At 41.6% G+C, this 8974-nt stretch overlaps 1 long non-coding RNA gene across 1 annotated transcript; it reads right to left on the bottom strand.

Annotated features, from left to right (window-relative positions):
- Positions 1–915: 915 nt before the first annotated feature.
- LOC121857436 lies at positions 916–5987 on the bottom strand. Its single transcript, XR_006087185.1, has 3 exons — positions 5232–5987; positions 1508–1566; positions 916–1178 (listed from the first exon to the last, which is right to left on the bottom strand). It is a non-coding gene; the product is annotated as an uncharacterized LOC121857436 (long non-coding RNA).
- Between the last annotated feature and the right edge of the window lie 2987 nt (positions 5988–8974).

Consider the following 8974-nt stretch of genomic DNA (forward strand, 5'->3'; position numbering starts at 1 on the left):
TCGCCGGCCATTTAAATGTCCGCCGTGACGCAAAGGAAAAGAGTATATGTCCGTGTTTTTTTACATATATTTTCTCACAATTAAATTTCCTTTTTCATCTGGTTGTACATGGCATGTTTCCTCTGTCTGTGGGATAGTCGAGCAGACAAGCAGCACTACATGCAACGTGACTGGCCTGCAAGAAGTGGACTTACTCCAGGTTCTCACAATGTTGTTGCCCATGCTCTGGTGAATCCGCAGAACATTCTTCTTCCGCCACTGCACATCAAGCTCGGTCTGTTCAAAAACTTTGTAAAGGCACTGGACAAAAAAAGCCAGGCTTTCAATTTTCTGAAAGAAAAATTTCCAAAAGTCAGTGAGGCAAAGCTGAATGCAGGAATTTTTGATGGCCCTCAGATCAGAGAGCTTTTCAAAGATCCCAAGTTTGATTGCCGCATGGATGTAAATGAGAAGAAAGCCTGGCATGCCTTTAAGTCTATTGTCTCCAATTTTCTTGGCAACTACAGAAGTCCAGAGTATGAACGAGTTGTTGAGGACCTACTTCTGAGCTACAAAGTTCTTGGTGCACGCATGTCCATCAAGATGCACTTCCTCAGCTCCCACTTGGACTACTTTCCAGAGAACTGTGGTGATGTGAGTGAGGAACAAGGAGAACGCTTCCATCAAGATATCCGTGTAATGGAGGAGCGGTACCAGGGTCGCTTGGATATCAACATGCTCGCCGACTACTGTTGGTGTCTGAAACGGGACGCCCCAGACACCAACCACCAAAGAAATTCTCTGCGACAGCCATTTATGCATGTCTAACTGTAAAGGCATCTATGTAGTTGACATATTTTGGTCCTATGTGTTGTGGTTACATTTCTTATGATATATTTTGCATAAAAATTTTGACATCATATTTAAGAATTTCGATTTTTTCCCAATTCCCATAGCATAAAAATCTGACCTGATTGGGCAAAATGAATGGCATTTTTGGAATCAGTGTTAGGCGGCCCCACACACACCCTCCACTGCCCAGTGTAGGAGCATTGTCGAGTGGTTTATTGGATAAAGATACTAGCTAAGATATACTGTACAAGTAACTTAACTGATGAGGCTGAAGTAACATGCTGCTGTTAAATCTTGCTCAAGGTTCTGTCACTTCTCCATTGGCCTTCACGTACATCAGCTGTTACCTGCAACGTGTTTAAAGTTGTAATTTACGTACAATGAAAATTAAACTTGCAAATAGATCACATGTACTTAAACTGTCCCCAACTGTTTACCTAAATCATTACCTCCACATTAGTTTACACTATACTGTACTGTACTGTACTACACTGCTTCATGCACTATACACAAGGTTTATTAAAGCTGACTAGACATTCCCTCCCACATGCACCCTCTCGCAAAACGTTATATGACTCCACAACAAGCCACACCCAGCTACACTCTCACCAAAGATTAAATGACACCATAGCAAGCTACGCACACCCACACCATCACACAAAACGTTAAAATTGACCTGAAGGAACACCGTTGTGTATTGTGAGAAGCTTCACTCGTGGTCTGTTGTCCCATGATCTGAAAAAGAAAGATTCGCCAACACATTGTAATACGTAGATTGGCTTAGGTTAAATTTATCTTCAGAATACTCAGGCTACATCAATACTCTCTCCACCCTGGAAATGCCATCCCTCAGTGACCTCCACCATCAAGCACTGAAAAGATTTGGCAGCCAAATAATGCACCTCCCTACTATTTTAGTAAATATCAAGTTTATACTATTCAATAATTTTAAAAGTTTACTACTAAATTTTTTAGTAATTTGAACCATTATTGAAGGTAAAGTGACGAGTTTAATGCGCAGCATCCCGCCTCTTAACACAGCAAACAGGCGTTAGTCTCTCTCTGTTTTCACTGGAGGTAACAACAAGTTTAACTTTAAAAAGCAGGTGTAGTGAATTCTCACTACAACCGCTGTTTAATAGCTGCCCTAGCAGATTACAATTCCCGTGCCTGGCGGTCCTCTCTCCCGCTGGCGAGCATGGCGACCCACAAGCTGTCCTTCTCTGAGCATCCTCACCAACCAGCTCTCTCTACATCACGCTTGTAACCATGCTGCAGCACCAAGCTGCATTGTACATCCAATACAACGATTTCAATCCAAACCAAGCACTAAATCATAAAAAAACATGAACAAGGCATAAGAACAAATGCGGCATGTCGACATCAACATATTTAAAGAAGTGAAAGTGAGAGACAAATCTACAAGAGTGTTTAAAAGTAGATCCCTAATTGCAGAAACTGAGAGGTTACTTATCATCTGGATTAGGGAAAAACAGATGAAAGGTGATTCAGTTTCTACTGAATTCATTTGTGAAAGAGCCAGGGAGATTTACGAACATTTAAAAACAGATCAACCTGGTTCTTCAGGCACAGACTTTGAAGATTTTCGGGCCAGCAAAGGCTGGTTCGAAAAATTTAAGAAAAGAAGTGACATTTTCAGTGTTGTTAGGCATGGTGAAGCTGCTAGTGCTGATAAGGAAGGGGCAGCAAAGTTTTTAGATGAATTTAAAGAACTGATTGAAGAAGAAAATTATCTTCCACAGCAAGTGTTCAATGTGGACGAAACTGGGCAAGATAAAATACTATGTGCAACAATGATATCGACACAGTTTAACCCAGCTCACACTTGCGAGGGCCAATCATGAAATGCAGTGGTGGGGAGGAGTGATGGTGGTAGATTGAATTGGGAGGGGGGTGGATTGGTGTGTGGTGGGAGGTGGTTGGAGGGTGGGTTGATAGTGGGGAGGTGGTGGTGATGGTGGTTGAAGAAGTGGGTTGGTGGTGGGGAGGTGGTGGTGATGGTGGTAGGAGTGGAGTGGGAGGGGGAGTGGAGTTGGTGGTGGGGAGGGGTGGGTTGGTTGGTGGTGGGGAGGGTGGTGAAGGGGATCGGTTGGTGTTTTTGTTCATTGTCATACATCAAATTTGGTTTTACCTACAAACATCCAATCCTATTTTATGTAGTTTCAGTTCCGACATGATCTTCTCCCTACATCTCAGAGCCTCCATGGCTTTGGTAAGTTCTCCTCACAATTCTTATGTGCATTCACCGCAGTACTCCACCCAATCAATACCACAGCTGAAAATTCACATGCATTACCGGTAGTTCTCAATACATATAGCAGTAGAGAAGGTGGGCAAGTTGCCATACAGACCAAGTATTGTGTGCATGAAGCTCTAGCAAGATAAAATACTAAGTGCAAATTTAACAAACAATTGTGTTCCCCTCTGAGTTGAATATAATATCAAAAGTGATATTAATTCCTAGCAAATACAAGGTCCCCACTAATGCTCCATCTCATCTGTTTAAGGGTTACAACAGCTCACGAGGGGCCAATTGGAAATACAGTATTACTCTTATGCAGCGGGACCTCGTTAAGATACGTTCCGAGTAATGGTGCGACAAGGCTTGTAAGCTGGCCACCATAGCCAGTGGCATGTGCCAGGGAAAAACTCTGCCAAGGTGAACAAGACATTAAACATCACTATAAATTTTAAATGAAGATTCAGTGGATGTAAAAACTCACAGGATAAATCACAAATTGACAATACAGTACAGTTGGGTCTTCATTTACGCGGTCAATTGAACCAGCGTAAAACGAGAAATGCGTAAATAAAATAAGAGAACATATGGGATTAATTGAAATAGACACTGGGCCGACCCCCAAACTCAACTTTTTCCGACACAATATGTACCTTGTAGTCAAAATAACATCTTAATTTTATGATGGTATGCACAAACAATTAATAATTAAGAGAAATATCAATAATATTAGGTTTTTTAACACTTTTTAACACTAGTAGAAAAGATGGCTGGGCACACGGGGATGGGGGGTTAGTTCCGAGGCAGAGGGCAGATTATTGGCCCTCACCTGTATCACTATCCACCACAGAGGCATGCAGGGCCTCTTTGTCAATCCCCTCAAAGTCCATATAAGTCTATATCCTCACTATAATTATCACTATCACTGACGTGGGTTGAATTAACCGCATAAAGTGAGGGTTGACTAGTAGTTTTGTTGAAACGTAATGTACAGTATTTAATATTAAAATGCAAAAAAGAGCTATAAAAACAATTAATACTGTACACCCCTAATGTACTGGCTGTCTTCTCCTTGAACACGGCTAGAGGGTATGTGTTTTTCGAATCGTTTTCAGTTAAAAAATTTTTACATCACATGTATATTTTACCTAAACTGCACCGGAATAGTAGTTTAGCTGAAACGTGAAATAGGATAAAATACATGACGAAAACAAGACTTTACCTAACCTTCCGATGTTCAAGAGATGTTACTCGTTTTTTAATAGTTTTCGGTTAAAATCTGATTTATAGTAGTGTTCTATTACGTACTGCACATCTAGCTCGGTCTGTTCAAAAACTTTGTAAAGGCACTGGACAAAAAAAGCCAGGCTTTCAATTTTCTGAAAGAAAAATTTCCAAAAGTCAGTGAGGCAAAGCTGAATGCAGGAATTTTTGATGGCCCTCAGATCAGAGAGCTTTTCAAAGATCCCAAGTTTGATTGCAGCATGGATGTAAATGAGAAGAAAGCCTGGCATGCCTTTAAGTCTATTGTCTCCAATTTTCTTGGCAACTACAGAAGTCCAGAGTATGAACGAGTTGTTGAGGACCTACTTCTGAGCTACAAAGTTCTTGGTGCACGCATGTCCATCAAGATGCACTTCCTCAGCTCCCACTTGGACCACTTTCCAGAGAACTGTGGTGATGTGAGTGAGGAACAAGGAGAACGCTTCCATCAAGATATCCGTGTAATGGAGGAGCAGTACCAGGGTCGCTTGGATATTAACATGCTCGCCGACTACTATTGGTGTCTGAAACGGGACGCCCCAGACACCAACCACCAAAGAAATTCTCTGCGACAGCCATTTATGCATGTCTAACTGTAAAGGCATCTATGTAGTTGACATATTTTGGTCCTATGTGTTGTGGTTACATTTCTTATGATATATTTTGCATAAAAATTTTGACATCATATTTAAGAATTTCGATTTTTTCCCAATTCCCATAGCATAAAAATCTGACCTGATTGGGCAAAATGAATGGCATTTTTGGAATCAGTGTTAGGCGGCCCCACACACACCCTCCACTGCCCAGTGTAGGAGCATTGTCGAGTGGTTTATTGGATAAAGATACTAGCTAAGATATACTGTACAAGTAACTTAACTGATGAGGCTGAAGTAACATGCTGCTGTTAAATCTTGCTCAAGGTTCTGTCACTTCTCCATTGGCCTTCACGTACATCAGCTGTTACCTGCAACGTGTTTAAAGTTGTAATTTACGTACAATGAAAATTAAACTTGCAAATAGATCACATGTACTTAAACTGTCCCCAACTGTTTACCTAAATCATTACCTCCACATTAGTTTACACTATACTGTACTGTACTGTACTACACTGCTTCATGCACTATACACAAGGTTTATTAAAGCTGATTAGACATTCCCTCCCACATGCACCCTCTCGCAAAACGTTATATGACCCCACAACAAGCCACACCCAGCTACACTCTCACCAAAGATTAAATGACACCATAGCAAGCTACGCACACCCACACCATCACACAAAACGTTAAAATTGACCTGAAGGAACACCGTTGTGTATTGTGAGAAGCTTCACTCGTGGTCTGTTGTCCCATGATCTGAAAAAGAAAGATTCGCCAACACATTGTAATACGTAGATTGGCTTAGGTTAAATTGATCTTCAGAATACTCAGGCTACATCAATACTCTCTCCACCCTGGAAATGCCATCCCTCAGTGACCTCCACCATCAAGCACTGAAAAGATTTGGCAGCCAAATAATGCACCTCCCTACTATTTTAGTAAATATCAAGTTTATACTATTCAATAATTTTAAAAGTTTAATACTAAATTTTTTAGTAATTTGAACCATTATTGAAGGTAAAGTGACGAGTTTAATGCGCAGCATCCCGCCTCTTAACACAGCAAACAGGCGTTAGTCTCTCTCTGTTTTCACTGGAGGTAACAACAAGTTTAACTTTAAAAAGCAGGTGTAGTGGAATTCTCCACTACAACCGCTGTTTGTCGCTGCCTAGCAGACCCCACCAATTCCCCAGTGCCTGGCGGTCGTCTCTCCCGCTGGCGAGCATGGCGACCCACAAGCTGTCCTTCTCTGAGCATCCTCACCAACCAGCTCTCTCTACAACACGCTTGTAACCATGCTGCCTTCCCAGCACCAAACTGCATTGTACATCCAATACAACGATTTCAATCCAAACCAAGCAGTAAATAAAAAAAAAACATGAACAAGGCATAAGAACAAATGCGGCATGTCAACATCAACTGTGTCGACAATTCTTGCACAGAAAGACATATTTAAAAAAGTGAAAGCGAGAGACAAATCTACAAGAGTGTTTAAAAGTAGATCCCTAATTGCAGAAACTGAGAGGTTACTTATCATCTGGATTAGGGAAAAACAGATGAAAGGTGATTCAGTTTCTACTGAATTCATTTGTGAAAGAGCCAGGGAGATTTACGAACATTTAAAGACAGATCAACCTGGTTCTTCAGGCACAGAATTTGAAGATTTTCGGGCCAGCAAAGGCTGGTTCGAAAAATTTAAGAAAAGAAGTGACATTTTCAGTGTTGCTAGGCATGGTGAAGCTGCTAGTGCTGATAAGGAAGGGGCAGCAAAGTTTTTAGATGAATTTAAAGAACTGATTGAAGAAGAAAATTATCTTTCACAGCAAGTGTTCAATGTGGACGAAACTGGGCAAAATAAAATGCTATGCAACAATGATGTCGACACCAGGATAGTTACAACAGCTCACGAGGGCCAATCGCAAGTACAGTGGTGGGGAGGGTGATGGTGGTAAGTGGAGTGGGAGGGTGGATTAGTGGTGGGGAGGTGGTGGTGATGGTGAGTGGAGTGGGTGGGAGGGTAGGTTGGTGGTGGGGAGGGTGGGTTGGTTGGTGGGGAGGGTGGTGGTGATGGTGGTAGGAGTGGGTGGGAGGGGGGTGGATTGGTGGTGGGGAGGGTGGTTGGAGGGGTGGGTTGATAGTGGGGAGGGTGGTGGTGATGGTGGTTGAAGGGGGTGGGTTGGTGGTGGGGAGGGTGGTGGTGATGGTGGTAGGAGTGGGTGGGAGGGGGGGTGGGTTGGTGGTGGGGAGGGGTGGGTTGGTTGGTGGTGGGGAGGGTGGTGAAGGGGATCGGTTGGTGTTTTTGTTCATTGTCATACATCAAATTTGGTTTTACCTACAAACATCCAATCCTATTTTATGTAGTTTCAGTTCCGACATGATCTTCTCCCTACATCTCAGAGCCTCCATGGCTTTGGTAAGTTCTCCTCACAATTCTTATGTGCATTCACCGCAGTACTCCACCCAATCAATACCACAGCTGAAAATTCACATGCATTACCGGTAGTTCTCAATACATATAGCAGTAGAGAAGGTGGGCAAGTTGCCATACAGACCAAGTATTGTGTGCATGAAGCTCTAGCAAGATAAAATACTAAGTGCAAATTTAACAAACAATTGTGTTCCCCTCTGAGTTGAATATAATATCAAAAGTGATATTAATTCCTAGCAAATACAAGGTCCCCACTAATGCTCCATCTCATCTGTTTAAGGGTTACAACAGCTCACGAGGGGCCAATTGGAAATACAGTATTACTCTTATGCAGCGGGACCTCGTTAAGATACGTTCCGAGTAATGGTGCGACAAGGTTGTAAGCTGGCCACCATAGCCAGTGGCATGTGCCAGGGAAAAACTCTGCCAAGGTGAACAAGACATTAAACATCACTATAAATTTTAAATGAAGATTCAGTGGATGTAAAAACCCACAGGATAAATCACAAATTGACAATACAGTACAGTTGGGTCTTCATTTACGCGGTCAATTGAACCAGCGTAAAACGAGAAATGCGTAAATAAAATAAGAGAACATATGGGATTAATTGAAATAGACACTGGGCCGACCCCCAAACTCAACTTTTTCCGACACAATATGTACCTTGTAGTCAAAATAACATCTTAATTTTATGATGGTATGCACACACAATTAAGAGAAATATCAATAATATTAGGTTTTTTAACACTTTTTAACACTAGTAGAAAAGATGGCTGGGCACACGGGGATGGGGGGTTAGTTCCGAGGCAGAGGGCAGATTATTGGCCCTCACCTGTATCACTATCCACCACAGAGGCATGCAGGGCCTCTTTGTCAATCCCCTCAAAGTCCATATAAGTCCATATCCTCACTATAATTATCACTATCACTGACGTGGGTTGAATTAACCGCATAAAGTGAGCGTTGACTAGTAGTTTTGTTGAAACGTAATGTACAGTATTTAATATTAAAATGCAAAAAAGAGCTATAAAAACAATTAATACTGTACACCCCTAATGTACTGGCTGTCTTCTCCTTGAACACGGCTAGAGGGTATGTGTTTTTCGAATCGTTTTCAGTTAAAAAATTTTTACATCACATGTATATTTTACCTAAACTGCACCGGAATAGTAGTTTAGCTGAAACGTGAAATAGGATAAAATACATGACGAAAACAAGACTTTACCTAACCTTCCGATGTTCAAGAGATGTTACTCGTTTTTTAATAGTTTTCGGTTAAAATACGGTTATATTAGTGATATTCTATTCGTACTGCACATCAAGCTCGGTCTGTTCAAAAACTTTGTAAAGGCACTGGACAAAAAAAGCCAGGCTTTCAATTTTCTGAAAGAAAAATTTCCAAAAGTCAGTGAGGCACAGCTGAATGCAGGAATTTTTGATGGCCCTCAGATCAGAGAGCTTTTCAAAGATCACAAGTTTGATTGCAGCATGGATGTAAATGAGAAGAAAGCCTGGCATGCCTTTAAGTCTATTGTCTCCAATTTTCTTGGCAACTACAGAAGTCCAGAGTATGAACGAGTTGTTGAGGACCTACT

The sequence above is a fragment of the Homarus americanus genome, unplaced genomic scaffold (assembly GCF_018991925.1).
Source record: "Homarus americanus isolate GMGI-L3 unplaced genomic scaffold, GMGI_Hamer_2.0 scaffold24155, whole genome shotgun sequence".
Classification (NCBI taxonomy): Eukaryota; Metazoa; Arthropoda; class Malacostraca; order Decapoda; family Nephropidae; genus Homarus; species Homarus americanus.